At 44.1% G+C, this 15,383-nt stretch overlaps 1 long non-coding RNA gene across 1 annotated transcript; it reads left to right on the top strand.

Moving 5' to 3' along the window:
• Window positions 1-2,845: 2,845 nt before the first annotated feature.
• LOC131384505 (uncharacterized) lies at window positions 2,846-4,157 on the top strand. Its single transcript, XR_009215400.1, has 2 exons — window positions 2,846-3,236; window positions 3,934-4,157. It is a non-coding gene; the product is annotated as an uncharacterized LOC131384505 (long non-coding RNA).
• Window positions 4,158-15,383: the final 11,226 nt, after the last annotated feature.

The raw sequence follows: 15,383 nt of genomic DNA, 5'->3' as shown, positions 1-15,383 counted from the left end.
GACCATCCTGGCTAACACGGTGAAACCCCGTCTCTACAAAAAATACAAAAAATTAGCCGGACGTGGTTGCGGTCACCTGTAGTCCCAGCTACTCAGGAGGCTGAGGCAGGAGAATGGCGAGAACCCAGGAGGCGGAACTTGCAGTGAGCCGAGATGGCATCACTGCACTCCAGCCTGGGCGACAGAGCGACACTCCGTCTAAAAAAAAAAAAGAAAAGAAAAGAAAAAAAAAGCCCCTGCTCAATTACTTCTTTTCTCTCTCATTAGAATTTAAGCTTAACGAAGCTGGGCAACTTTCTATATTTTTCCACTGATCTATTTCCATGAGCTGGAGATAACTTAGTGGAAGGTAAATGATCAGTAAATATTTTCGAATAAGAGAATCAATTATTAATAGTTTTCTTTCTTTGAGTATACATTTAGACTTTTAAAAATCAAGAAAATAGATTGGTCAAGAGAATTCTGAGGAAACAGGTCTTAAACATAGAAACTATGATTTATGATAGTGTATGCCATTTGTTTTTAATAGCTTTACTGCAATAAAATTTATATACCATTAAAAAAAGAATTCTGTTTTTCTTTTTTATTTTGTTATCCATAGATTATATTAGTTGTGTTAGTATAAATTTCAGTGTGGGAAGTTGTAAGCATTTCCTAAATTTTAAAATGAAAGGCGTGGGATTTAAACATCTGCTTCTTTTATTTAAGGAATAAAAAAAAGACAAGCCTGTCTTTTAAAATATATTTACACATATAAACAACAATCTAAATTTATTTTTTCTCTCTTTATCCCTGAATACTTATTGAAGTTTTTTTTTCCGAGATGGAGTCTCGCTCTGTCATCCAGGCTGGAATGGAGTGACACCATCTCGGCTTACTGCAACCTCCACCTCCCAAGTTCAAGCGATTCTCTTGCCTCAGTCTCCCCAGTAGCTGGTATTACAGGCATGTGCGACCATATCCGGCTGACTTTTGTATTTTTAGTAGAGACGGCATTTCATCATGTTGGCCAGGCTGGTCTCGAGCTCCTGGCCTCAGGTGATCCACTTGCCTCGGCCTCCCAGAGTGCTGGGATTACAGGCATGAGCCACCATGCTCCGCCTAAAAAATCCATTTCAATGAAAACATTTTAAAATATATATGCAACTTCATTAGGAATATCTTTGTGTTCCACTGAATAGCTTGCCAAGTAATACATTGACAGTACAATTTCCTCATAAATCTTCAATTTGATTAGATGTATAGATTTCCTATTCTCGACTCATAATTTCATTCAAGTGTAATACATCCTACTTGACCTTTGTAGGGTTTTCATACCATATATTTATTATTGAAATTGGTTTTCGATATTCAAATCAGAAGTTTATGTGCATAATCCGGGAGGCAGAGGTTGCAGTGAGCCCAGATAATGCCACTGCACTCCAGCCTGGGTGACAGAGTCAGACTCCGTCAAAAAAAAAAAAAAACCCACAAGATTATTTATTGGACCACACCGAAGAGTTCAAGGAAAACTGCTAAGTTACTGATTTTGTCACTAGTTTTTTTTTTTTTTTTTTTACTTTTTGTGTTCGTTTGTTTGTTTTTTGTTTTTTAAGTTTTTGGAACAGATGGCACAGATGGCGCTGCCGGGGGCGGCCGGTGCAGGGGAGGCAGAGAGACGAACACGCGAGAAGAGCCGCGGAGGAGGGAGGAGGCGGCACGGGGTGCGTCTGGGCCCGTCTGGGGGACGCAAAGATCCCGGTGCCTCAGCCGTGGCTCCAGTCCCCAGGACAGACCAGGGAAGAAACCTCCAAACTGCAGATAGTTCCCAAACGCGCTGGCCAGCCATCTGGTCGGCCGAACCGTGGGGAAGACACAGGGGCTTCCAGGCCTCCGCCCACACACCGCGGTGTCCCCAAGACATCCACACTCATGCCTATCTTAGAGAAGGGGAAACTGAGGTTCACTGAGGCGGGTGAGGGCCTCTGCCACCGAACCAGGGGAGGGAGAGGGCGGCGGGAGACCCCTGATGGCATCCCCCAGGCCTCGGGAGAGGAGGCTCCCCGGGAACACTGGGACACACTCCCTGCTCATGCGGCCTCAGGGTACCGGGCACGACAAGCGTCCAGATGTGGGACACTCCCTGAGGGCCAGCCGCCAGGGGCCTCCCGGGACGGGGCCATCACCACCTCAGACCCAGGCCCACAGTGTGGGTACACACCCTCCTGCACTAAGCTGGGGAACACAGTCCACCGCGGGGCACTCAGCTGGGGTCTCGCTGGCTCGGCAAGGGCTGCCGGCCCCCTCCTGCCCAGGCAGCGGCCAAGTCTGCAGGGAAATAAAGAAGAGAATTCCTACGGGAGGATGGGGGAGGATGAGGGGAGGACGATGGGAGGACGGTGGGAGGACCGGGCAGCTTCTCTGCAGCTCAGAATTACAACACAAAGGGTTTCGAAGCTAATTATCATAATGGGTTCAACTTCAGGAGCTTCCCTGGCAGCCGTTACCAAGGAGACGAGGCAAGTAGCTGGTCCCCAGGCCCAGATTCGGGGAAAGAGTCAAGGAGGGGGCGGGGAGGACCCACAGAGCCCTGGCACCCACCACTGAGCAGAGGGGCAGGGGGACAGCTGGACCGCGGGCGTCGGCTGGGGCTCACCACACGTCCCTGACGCACAGCCCAGCCCCGTGCCCATCAGACAGCCCCAAATCACAAGAGAGGCCATGGCCGGGATCAAGCACCCCAAATGCAGCCAGAGCCTGAGCGTGGAGCAGCGCGGGGAGGGTCCCCTCCTGGGAACTCGGATCCAAGAGCAAAGAGAAGAAGTTGGGGCAGGGGGGACCCGTGGGAGGGACCAAAGGGTCACCAGGCCAGAGGGGTGCCCAGTTAAGGCCAGACCACAGTCCTGGGGCCCCCACCACCCAGTTAAGACCGGACCACAGTCCTGGGGCCCCCACCGCCCAGTTAAGGCCGGACCACAGTCCTGGGGCCCCCACCACTGGCACCCGCAGGCCTTGAGATGCAGAAGCTCCTCTGCCCACGGGGACCCCACCTCCAGGAGACTCCTCTGTTCACGGACCCCCCCACCTCCGGGAGACTCCTGTGCTTCCAGGTCTCCCCTTCCTTCTTTCCCCAATCTGGTTGAAGGGGATATTTCTTTTCTGGGAAAGCATGACACAGACGCCGCCACCCCGCTTCTCACTCGCTTCATGCACTTGGGGAAGAGGACTCGGCGCAGGAGGGGTCAGGGTCCCCCGAGGTCAGTCCCACAGCCAGCCCCCTCGCTCTGTGACCCTGGATCCTCCGGTCAGGCCCCTTCCCCAGAGGCTGACTCCGAGTTTGCTGGGGCTGTTCATCTCATCTTGCGTATTTAGTTAAATGAAAACGGAACACGTGAAGGATGGGCGGGCAGGAGGGAAGGCGTCGCCGCCTCACTGCCACCCTCAGTCCCTGCCTCAGACAGAGCCGGGGTTGGGTCAGGAGGAGCCCCTGACATTAAGACCCCACTCCCAGCCCCACGGGCTAAGCTTCTCAACACACCCACGACCTGCCAGGAGGCAAGCAGCCCTACAGTCAGGAAGACGCTCACGTGCCCATTTCAAAGTCGGGAAAACAGAGGCTCTAAGGAGACTCTCAGAGGCCCACGCGCGGACTGGCCGGAGCAGGCCTCTCCCACTACAGGGTGTCCTGGGGGGTCCCATGCGGCCTCCTTAGGCAGAAATTCCCTGTCCAGAATAATGTCCATGCTGATGAGGCTGCACCTCCCCGGTGCTGGGGACCTGGGAGCCCAGCAGGGCCCCGGGGATGAGCAGGAAGCCAGCGTGAGGCCGGAACAGGCACCAGGTCCAGGACTGCTCGAGCCTCCCTGGAGGTCCCGCTGGCCTCGTCCATTAGGCTGCCGCTGCGCTGCAACCTGGAATCTAATTTCACCGTCTAATGAACTGCTGTGTTTCCAGGACACACGCCACCTCCCACCTCGGAAGTGACGGGCGCGGGCGCTGCTGACAGAGTCCAGGCGTGAACCAGGCATGAACCAAGCGTGATGGATCACCGCAGACCGCCGGGGCTGGAGGGGACACGGGCCAGCAATCTTTTTGTCTGGCTTCTTTAGCTCAGCACAATTAGTTTGAGATTCATCCCTGGGGTTGTGTGTATCGATAATATATTCCTTTTTATTGCCGAGTAGTGTTATTCTATGGTTTGTATATACCATAATTTATTCCTTCACCTATTGATGCAGATTTGGGTTGTCTCTAGTTTTGAACTAATACAAATGAAGCTGCTTTGAATATTCATATTCAAGTCTTTATATTGACTTACACTTTCATATCTCTTGGCTAAATACTTAGGAGTGGAATGGCTGGGTCTTTCAGGAGGTGTTCCAGAAGGGATTTTTAACACAGGAAAGGACAGCTCCATGCATGTTATTTCCCCTGAAGACCTTCCAGTGGGACAAGACGTGGAGGTGGAAGACAGTGATATTAGTGATATTGACGATCCTGACCATTTGTAGGCCCAGGCTAATGTGTGTGTTTGTGTCTTAGTCTTGGACAAAAAAGTTAAAAAGTAAAAAAAAAACAACAAAAAAACTTTTTAATAGAAAAATGCTTATAGAATAATGATATGAAGAAAGAAAATAATTTTGTGCAGTTTCACAATGTGCATTTTCCACTAAGCATTATCCCAAAAAAGTCAAAAATTTAAAAATATTAAAAAGTTTATAAAGTTAAAACGTTACAGTAAGCTAAGGTTAATTTATTATTGAGGAAAGAAAAATATTTAAAAAATAGACTGTGGGCAGTGGGTGGCTCACGCCTGTAATCCCAGCACTTTGGGAGGCTAAGGTGGGCGGATCATGAGGTCAGGAGTTTGAGACCAGCTTGGCCAATATGGTGAAACCCCATCTCTACTAAAAATACAAAAATTAGCCCAGCGTGGTGGCATGCGCCTGTAATCCCAGCTACTCGGGAGGCTGAGGCAGGAGAATTGCTTGAACCCGGGAGGCGGAGGTTGAAGTGAGCCGAGATTGCACCACGGCACTCCAGTCTGGGCGACAGAGCAAGGCTTCGTCTCAAAAAAAAAAAACAGAAAAAAAAATAGCTGCAGATGGTTGAGGGCACCTGTAATCCCACCTACTCCGGAGGCTGAGACAGGAAGAATTGCTTGAACCTGGGAGGTGGAGGTTGCAGCGAGCCTAGATCATGCCATTGCACTCCAGCCTGGAGTACAATGATAGCCTGACAGAGCGAGACACCATCTCAAAATAAATTAATAAATAAATAAATAAATAATAAAGTTAGTGTAGCCTAAGTGTACAGTGTTTGTGAAGTCTGCAGTAGTTACAGTAATGTCCTAGGCCTTCGCAGTGACTCACCCTCACTCACTGATTCACTCAGAGCAACTTCCAGTCCTGCAAGCTCCATTGAAGGGTAAATGCCCTATCCAGGTGTACCATTTTCTATGTTGTATACCATGTTTGTACTGTACCACTTCTGTGTTTAGATACATAAATACTTCCCATTGTGTTACAGTTGCCTACAGTATTCAAGATAGTAACATGCTGTACAAGTTTGCAGCCTATCCAATAGGCTATCCCATAGATCCTAGGTGTGTAGTAGGTTATACCATCTAGGTTTGTATAGTACACGCTATGATGTTTGCACAGTGATAGAATCACCTAACAATACATTTCTCAGAACATATCTCTGTTGCTAAGTGACACATAACTGTACTTATTTGCCATCTACATGTCTTCTTTGGTAAAATATCTGTTCAAATATTTTGCCCATTTAAAAGAATTGAGTTCTTACCATCGAGTGTTGAGAGTTGTGGGTATATTCTGGATCCAAGTCCTTTATTAAATATATGATTTTCAAATATTTACTGCAGTCTCTGGTCTGTATTTTTTATTGTCTTACCAAGATCTTTCAAAGAGCAGAGATTCTTAATTTTGCTGACGTCCAGTTTATCAATTTCTTCTTTTATGGATTATGCTTTTGGTGTAGCTAAGAAATCATTGCCTGTAATCCCAGCACTTTGGGAGGCGGAGGCGGGCAGATCACGAGGTCAGGAGACCGAGACCATCCTGGCTAACATAGTGAAACGCCGTCTCTACTAAAAACACAAAAAATTAGCTGGGTGTGGTGGTGGGTGCCTGTAGTCCCAGCTACTCGGGAGGCTGAGGCAGGAGAATGGCGTGAACCCGGGAGGCGGAGCTTGCAGTGAGCCGAGATTGTGCCACTGCGCTCCAGCCTGGGCGACAAAGCCAGACTCCGTCTCAAAAAAAAAAAAAAAGAAAAAGAAAAGAAATCATTGCCTAATGCAAGGTCACAAACATTTTCTTCTATATTTCTTCTAGAAATTTTAGTGTTTTAGATTTTACCTTTGGGTCTACGATACATTTGAGTTAATTTTCGAATATGTTGTGAGATAGGAATCAAAATCCATTTTTTTGGATGTGAACGTCCAATTATTCTTGTACCATTTATTTAAAAGACTGTCCTTTGTCCACTGAATTGTCTTTGCACTTTTATAAAAAACCAGTTGTCCATATATATGCAGGTCTATTTCAGGACTCTGTTCGAGTCCATTGATCTATTTTTCTCATGTCAATGTTCTCAGTCTCCACTTAAGATTCTTTTTTTTTTTTTTGATCCGCCCGCCTCAGCCTCCCAAAGTGCTAGGATTACAGGCCTGAGTCACCGCGCCCGGCCCACCTTAAGATTCTTAAAAAAGAAGAGCAAATTAAATCCAAAGTAATCAGAAGGAAGGAAATAGCAAAGATTAGAGTGGAAATCAACATGCTAGAAAACAGAAACAATTCAGTGAAACAAAAAGCTCTTTCTTTGAGAAGATCAATAAGATTGAAAACTTCTGGGAAGCTGAGGTAGGAGAATGGCGTGAGCCCGGGAGGCGGAGCTTGCAGTGAGCGGAGGTCGCGCCACTGCACTCCAGCCTGGGCAACAGAGCGAGACTCCATCTCCAAAAAAAAAAAAAAAGAAAACCTCTAGCCACACTAATCAGGAAAGAAAGGGAGGATACAAATTAGCGGTATCAGGGATGAGACAGCCAACATCCCTACAGACTTTCAGATATTAGGGGATGATAAGGATATTCTATGAACAATTTTATGACTTTTATTTTTGAGTTAAGATCTCACTCTGTCACCCAGGCTAACTGAAGTGGCATGATCATAGCTCATTGCAGCCTCAAACACCTAGATTCAAGTGATCCTCCCACCTCAGACCCCTGAATAGCTGGGACTACAGGCATGTCCCATCACACTCAGCTAATTTTAAAAACTGTTTTGAAGTGGCTGGGCGCGGTGGCTCACGCCTGTAATCCCAGCATTTTGGGAGGCCGAGGCGGGCGGATCACGAGGTCAGGAGATTGAGACCATCCTGGCTAACACAGTGAAACGCCGTCTCTACTAAAAATACAAAAAATTAGCCAGGCGTGGTAGTGGGCGCCTGTAGTCCCAGCTACTCAGGAGGCTGAGGCAGGAGAATGGCATGAACCCAGGAGGCGAAGCTTGCAGTGAACCGAGATTGTGCCACTGCACTGCAGCCTGGGCAACAGTGCAAGACTCCGTCTCAAAAAAAAAAAAATGTTTTGAAACAACAGGGTCTTGTGATGTTGCTCAGGCTGGTCTCAAACTCCAAACCTCTGACAACCTCCCACCTCGCTGGGATTACTGGTGTGAGCCACCATGCCTAGCCTTAGGAGAATTTATATGACAACTTAGATAAAATGGACAAATTTCTTGAAAGACACAAACTACCAAAACTCATTTAATAAGAAATAGATAACCTGAAGAGCCCTTATCTATTAAAGAAATATAATCTGAAGTTAAAAATCATTCCAGAGAAAAATTCAGACCCAGGTAACTTCTCTGGTGAATTCTATCACATTTAAGTAATAAATAATGCCAATTCTACACAAACTCTTTCAGAAAATTTAAGAGGAGTTAATACCCCCCAACTCGTTCTATGAGGCCAACATTACAATGATATTAAATCCAGAAAAAGAGTTTGCAAGGAAAAAGAAAAGAAACAATTCCAAACCAAAAAGCTACAGACCAATATCCTTCATGACAAATATCTCTCTTAAAATTTTAGCGGCCGGGCGCGGTGGCTTACGCCTCTACTAAAACTACAAAAATTAGCCAGGCATGGTGGTGGGTGCTTGTAATCCCAGTTACTCGGGAGGCTGAGGCAGGAGAATTGCTTGAACCCAGGAGGCAGAAGTTGCAGTTAGCCAAGATCATGCCACTGCACTCTAGCCTGGGTGACAGAGCAAGACTCTGTCTCAAAGGAAAAAAAAATTCATTAGTGACATGTTCAGGGATAAGATGACCTTAACAATTCTAAGATGTCAGTTATCTCCCCCATTCATCGACAAATTTATGCAAGTCCATTCAAAATTCCAACAGGACTTTTTCAAGTAAAATTTGAAATGAAGCATATACATAATCTACACCAATAATAAGTATACAGCACAATAGATTTTTGCAAAATGAATAACTCTATATAAACATGACTCAGATTAAAAAACAAAACAAGCAAACAAACAAACAAAAAAACTAAAGTATTATCTGTACCTCAGGAACACCCCCAGCATCCCCAACCCTGGTAACTACAGAATAGCTTTGCCTGTTTTGTACTTCATATAAATGGAGTGTAGGCCGGCTGCTGTGGCTCATGCCTGTAATCCCAACACTTTGGGAGGCCAAGGTGGAATTCCTGGGCTCAGATCGCTTGAGCCCAGGAATTCGAGGCTATTCTGGGCAACATGGTGAAACCCCATCTCTACAAAAAATACAGAAAAATTAGCTGGGTCTAGTGGCACGCACCTGTAGTCCCAGCTACTCAGGAGGCTGAGGCAGGCAGATTGATTGAGCCCGGGAGGTTGAGGCTATAATAAGCTGTGATTGCACCACTGCATTCCAGCCTGGGCAGCAGAGTGAGACCTTGTCTCAAAAAAAAAAAAAAAAAAGTGCAGATAGTGTAAAAAAGGAAAGTACATAATTGAATAAAACAAGAGCAGTTCCTTGGTGATGATAATGTACCATTAATTGAGAGGTATGATGAATTCAACCCTCTCCACCTGAGAGATCTCCAAAAATACAAAACAAACCAGCAGAAGACATAAAGCCTTCTGGTGAGCCTACCTTAGCAAGTCGAAACATGTCTGAATTCCAGTGGTAGACACAATTTAGGTTCTTCCTGCATCCATCTCCCCACCCCCACCAGCTCCAAATAGAATAAAGTCCCTTTTGGGACTAATAACACCCTAGACTGGGTGGGTGTTAGGCGCTCCTCGTTCTTGTAGTTGGGCTCTTCTCATCGCTCGGTTTCTTCATCTGCTAAATGAGTTTACTTGTCCTATCTAATTCACAAGCATTTGAGGAGGAAGATCAAAATAGGGTAAGATACCTGAGAACAACTTGTTAACTGTAAAAGTATTGTTAAAATAAAAAACATTATAATTATTTATAAAGAAAAGTGGCCGGGCGCAGTGGCTCACGCCTATAATCCCAGCACTTTGGGAGGCCGAGGCGGCTAGATCGCCTGAGCTCAGGAATTCAAGGCCAGCCTGGGCAATACGATGAAACCCTATCTCTATTAAAATACAAAAAATTAGCCGGGCATGGCACTGTGAACCTGTAGTCCCAGCTACTGGGGAGCCTGAGGCAAGAGAATTGCTTGAACCTGGGAGGCGGAGGTTACAGTGAGCAGAGATCACGCCATTGCACTCCAGCCTGGGCAATAGAGTGAGACACTGTCTCAAAAAACAAAAAACAAAAAACAAAAAAACAGAAAAGTTTCAGGCCTATGTAACAGGCCTGCACATTCTGTACCCCTAAATTTAAAATGAAAGTTGAAGAAAACAAAAAAGTTTCAAGCAATTCCAGCCTGGATTTAAAAAAAAAAAAAACAACTTATTTTATAATGTGAAATATTTTAAGACAATATAAGTACTTTGGTTTGTGGGAGAAAATGAGCCCCTAAATTGAACCCTTAAGTGCTATGGTTTGTGTATATTGCTTATTTATTTATGTGTTAAACTTCAGATTACATGTAATAAACTGTCTGTGGTGCAACGCTATTGATTTCCCTGCATTAGAAACTGAATTAAATGTGCATTAATCTGGGGCTGGTCATCATGAAGGAAGCGTAAAAGTTTTGACTGAAAATAAGTGAAGAACATTAAGGCTTGCTAGGCCCCATCTCCCGTTGATCCCCACCACCCTAGGGAAGTTTTACTGCTGTTTGGTCGTGTGGACATCTTGTTTTAATGCTTCTTCTAATGGTATCTAATGGCTGCTTGGCTACATCACTAACTTTATAAAGATAAGGCTGCCTTCTCCAACCTTGTCTTGGGCACATTCTAGAAAAAAGTGGCGCTTTTGAGTATATCCTATATCAAAATTCCATGCTGAGTCTCTTTTGCTTCATGTGTTCATTTGCTCATTCATTCGTTCAACTAACACTTATTGAATATTTACATTGTTCTAGGCATTTGGCCAGTTGGTCTTCATCACCAAATTTATCACCACATAGACAAATAACACTTGTCTCTGTGATCAGTACTTGGAAGTGAATTAGTACTCATTTGTCCTTGGAGAATATTAGATTATTGAGAAAAGCAAGGAGGTGGAGTCCTGGATTAGGATCCTACCTCCCTTCCCACCCAGGTGGGCTGCCTTGGTCAAGTTACTTTTCAGAATTAATTGAGATCTTCCTTGTGGCCTCGTATATAATCAGTTTCTATAAATACGTATGTTTGGAGAAAATGAAATTTACTGTGTATGGGGTACAAAGTTTGATATAGAGACATTAAATTGATGCAGTAAATTGTTCATTAGAATTTTCCATATTCGTATAGTGTTTTTTCTTATTTTTCAAATTTAAAATGTGATCAGACTGCATTTAGACCTTGTTTAAATTAATTCGGCCCAATACTCTGACCTTTTGAGCTTCAAAGTTAAATATATTCACTTGAATGTTTTCCCCTGTTTGACTCTTTAATTGCTCCTATTTTTATTTTAATTTACTTTAATTAATTTATTTATTTTAGAGAGACAGAGTTTTGCTCTGCTGCCCAGTGCAGTGGCACGATCATAGCTCACTAAAGCCTCAAACTCATGGCCTGAAGGGATCCTCCTGTCTCAGCTTCCCAAATAACTGGGACTACAGGCATGTGCTACCACACCCAGCTATTTAAAAATATTTTTTGTAGAGATAGGATCTTGCTGTGTTGCCCAGGCTGGTCTTGAACTTCTGTCCTCAAGCAATCCTCCTGCCTGCCTCAGCCTCCCAAAGTGCTGGGATTACAGGCATGAGCCACTGTGCCTGGCTTCAATTCTCATTTTATGTAAAGATTCTTCCTTGGCTCTGGAGACCTGTCACACTTCTGACTGTCTCTCCTGATTCTGTGTGTGTGTGTGTGTGTGTGTGTGTGTGTGTGTATGTGTTTATTTTAAGTTCAGGGATGCATGTGCAGGTTTGTTACATAGGTAAACTTGTGTCATGGGGGTTTGGTGTACAAATGATTTCATCACCCAGGTATTAAGCCTAGTACCCATTGGTTATTTTTCCTGATCATCTGCCCGTTCCCACTCAACATGGCCTTTCTTATCCTACCCTTCCCATTAGTATTTCAACTCCATAGTGAGAGTTCAGGCATAACACATATTGTTAGTCAAATCAGTGATTTATTTATTCATCAAATAGCTATTATGCTTCACTATATGTCAGGCATTGTGGTTATCACTGGAGATACACTGGTAACTAACACAGACAGTGGAATATAAAACTGACCAATTCCATCTGCATGACCCTGGGTACATCATTTCAACTGGGAACATCAATTTACCACCTAGGAAATGTCTAAGACCCTCCCAACTCAACCCCGTCCTACATCTCTCTTACATTATTCATTCAACGTATATAAATTAAGCACATGCTATGCGTGCGACTATATTTCACTCTAAGCCAAAACACATGGCAAAGGGCTAGTTCCTGGTTTGGGGATTGATCAAGAAAGCCTTACAAATATATAAACACTGAGATAGAATTATATATTCAATAAATCATCTTTATTATAAAGAACACAATAATAAGATAGAGACTAGGTCAGGACGTTCATCATGTTATAATCATCATGTGCTAGGATTTGGTTTAAATCAACCAACAAGACATGGTCTGGAGTTGGTTTACAATCTGAGAAGACACTCTAAAAAGTCTGCCATTATAGGATTGTTGTGAGGATCAAATATAATAAGTTATGGTACAGGACGTGTAGCGTGTGGTACCTAGAGTCAGACTACCTGGATTTGAATCCCTGCTCTGCTAGTCATCAGCTTTATGGCCTTAGGAAAATTGCTTAACCTCTATTTATTTTGGTTTCTTCACCTGTTCAACTGAGAAAGTATAATGGTAACTAAATCACAGGGTTGTTTTGAAGACAGTTCAAACATGTAAATCCCTATTATGGAAATTGGCACATAGCGATCACTCGATAAATATTACTTTTTGTGAACTAAAATTTATGTAGTTGCTAATCTATCATTAGCACGAAATAAAAGTTTGTTTCCAAACTCCCACATTGCCTTTATTAAACTATAAATTTCTTGAGAAAAAGAAACTAAAATAAAATCAACAGGCCATGGTCTAGATTTTTGAAGAGCAAATTACATAGGTAACTAATTATAACACACTGTGCTGTAATCACAGAGATAGAGGATGTCCCTTATCAGAACACTGACTGATTCAGCAGTTTCCATTTCCTTTTCTCACTCTCCACAATTCACAGAAGACAGCTCCCAGAAAAGGAATCACGAGTATGGAGGGGGTTCCCCTAAGAAGTGAGTGAGGGAATGCAATTCGGGGTATCAACGAGAGCTGGGAGGCAGAGGGTGGGGTAAGAAGGAGGCATTGCCTGTGATGTAGGTTTCTAATGAGACAAGTGGCAGAGATACCTTTATTTGGAAGTGGTAGCAATAGGGGAGGATACATGGATGCCAAAGCTCTGGTGAAACCTACCACAGCCCCTGATCTTGCCTCTGCTTCTCCTCCCTCAAGACTGGCACTAGCCATCATTGGGGTGGAATGGAAATACAGCTCATGTGTATTAAAAGACCTAACTCTACAGATACTTAGGAAGGACAGAATTCCAAAGGCGTGGTCCCACTTGGCTTCTGTCCTCCGTTGTTCTCCAGCATCAAACGTATCAACTCTAAACCCTTTGGGGGGAATTCAAGCCCTGTCCTGGTTTGGTCCCAATTTAGCTTTATCATCCATATTTGCCCCCACCGCTCTGCAGCTCCACTGAAGCACCCCCTCTTTCCTCTGAGCCCACAATGTCATACCCAGGACTCTGCCTCAGCTGGGCACTCATCTATAGATGCCTAAATCCTGGGCAGTTATCCAGACACAACTAAAGTTCCATCCCTTCCATGAAGCCTTCCCCAACCCTCTAGTGGAAGGTCACTTCTTCCCCTTGTGGGGTTCTGAGCTTTCATTTCTTTTTCTACTGAGAGTCTTACAATTACTCTACCTGCCCCCATGAGACCAGGGGCATCTCAGAAACAAAGATCATTAAAACCAACTAAATCTATTTCTCATTATAAAATGAGGCATGCTGATTGATGGTGAAATAATAAAATAACAAAGTATGGAAAAGAAAAAAAAGCATATAATCTGGCTGAGAAGGTGGCGACCCTTCCACACCACTGAAATTATGTGTTGAAAAGAATAAGGAAAAAACTGCTTCAGTTTGGCATGATTTATGTAAGTATAGTATAGGATCCTTAAAATGGTTCAAAGAAATGGGAAATCAAGACTTCATTTTGGCAAAGGCCTTTGAACAGAAACTTTAGCATATTTATCAGTAATTTCTTTCAGATTAAACAACTGACAACAACCCACTTTTCAACCAGTGATGTTGGAAATGTTTTAAAACAAAATTAGTTCATAAATTTGTGGGCTGACCAAGAAGGTAATAAAGTCTCACTAAATAAAATGAGGAAAATTCAGAAAAAGAAAAAAATAAGAAAATAAATCACCCACGGATCTAAGCACTATTCATTCTTTAAGGCATGTATTTCCAAGCCTTTTTATTTTTTCCATGCCTAGGGTTGGCATGGCATATATATATCTTTATAAAATTCTTCAAATTTTATAGAATTTGTATAATGTTGTATCTTGCTTTTTTTAACCACTGATGTTATAAGCATATTTATGCCACTTCATTCATTTTAGGGACTTAATAATAAAGGATCTAGTGGATAATTTATCATTCGCTGATAGAGAAAAATTTAGCTTTGCTTATTTTAGAGTTATAAATGATGCCGGGTCGGGTATCTTTATGTTTGAAGATGGCTCCACATTTGGGTTGTTTCCACAGAACTCTTTCCCAGAAATGCTTTTTCTAAGTTAATGGCTACACATATTTCTAGGCACCTGACATATTGATACCCACCTCTAAAGTATTTTTATGATCCACAAGTAGCGTCTAACACAGCGCCCCAGTCACTCCGAGACTAATAAATAGACAAATGATTGAAACGTGACCTCGTGCTTTCTATTCCTCCAGCTTTCATTCAGTTCCTTTCCTCTGGGAGGAGTGGGGGTTGTCCAGCCCTCCACAGCATCAGCCCATTGACCCTATCCTTGTGGTTATAGCAGCTGAGGAAGCAGAATTACAGCTCTGTGGGAAGGAATGGGGCTGGAGAGTTCATGCATAGACCAGTTCTTTTTTTTTTTTTTTTTTTTGAGACAGAGTTTCGCTTTTGTTGCCCAGGCTGGAGTGCAGCCTGGCATGATCTCGGCTCACCACAGCCCCTGCCTCCTGGGTTCAAGTGATTCTCCTGCCTCAGCCTCCCGAGTAGCTGGGATTACAGGCCTTTTCCAACCACGCCTGACTACTTTTGTATTTTTAGTAGAGATGGAGTTTCTCTTCCTTGGTCAGGTTGGTCTTGAACTCCTGACCTCAGGTGATCCACAGCCTCGGCCTCCCAAAGTGCTGGGATTACAGGTGTGAGCAACCATGCCTGGCTGCATAGACCAGTTCTTATGAGAAGGGATCGACTAAGAATAGCCTTGGGTTGACACACACCCCTCTTCACACTCACAGGAGAAACCACTTCTCCATGAAGCTAGAACCAGTCATGAGTTGGGAGCTGAGAGTTTGAGAATAGCTCAGAGATGCTATTCTTGGATATCCTGAGCCCCTGTGGTCACCAGGGACCCTGAGTTGTGCAACACTCAGCATGACAGCATCACTACGCTTAAAAATTTCCCTCCTCACCCCCAGATTCCATTTCCCCATCCGCCAGGGCTGCCTATAAAGAGAAGGAGAGATGGCTTCAGACACCAGAAGGACACAGGCAGCAAAGAGTGGT

Source organism: Hylobates moloch, unplaced genomic scaffold, assembly GCF_009828535.3.
Source record: "Hylobates moloch isolate HMO894 unplaced genomic scaffold, HMol_V3 SCAFFOLD_10, whole genome shotgun sequence".
NCBI lineage: Eukaryota > Metazoa > Chordata > Mammalia > Primates > Hylobatidae > Hylobates > Hylobates moloch.
This window is presented reverse-complemented; position numbering and strand designations above follow the sequence as displayed.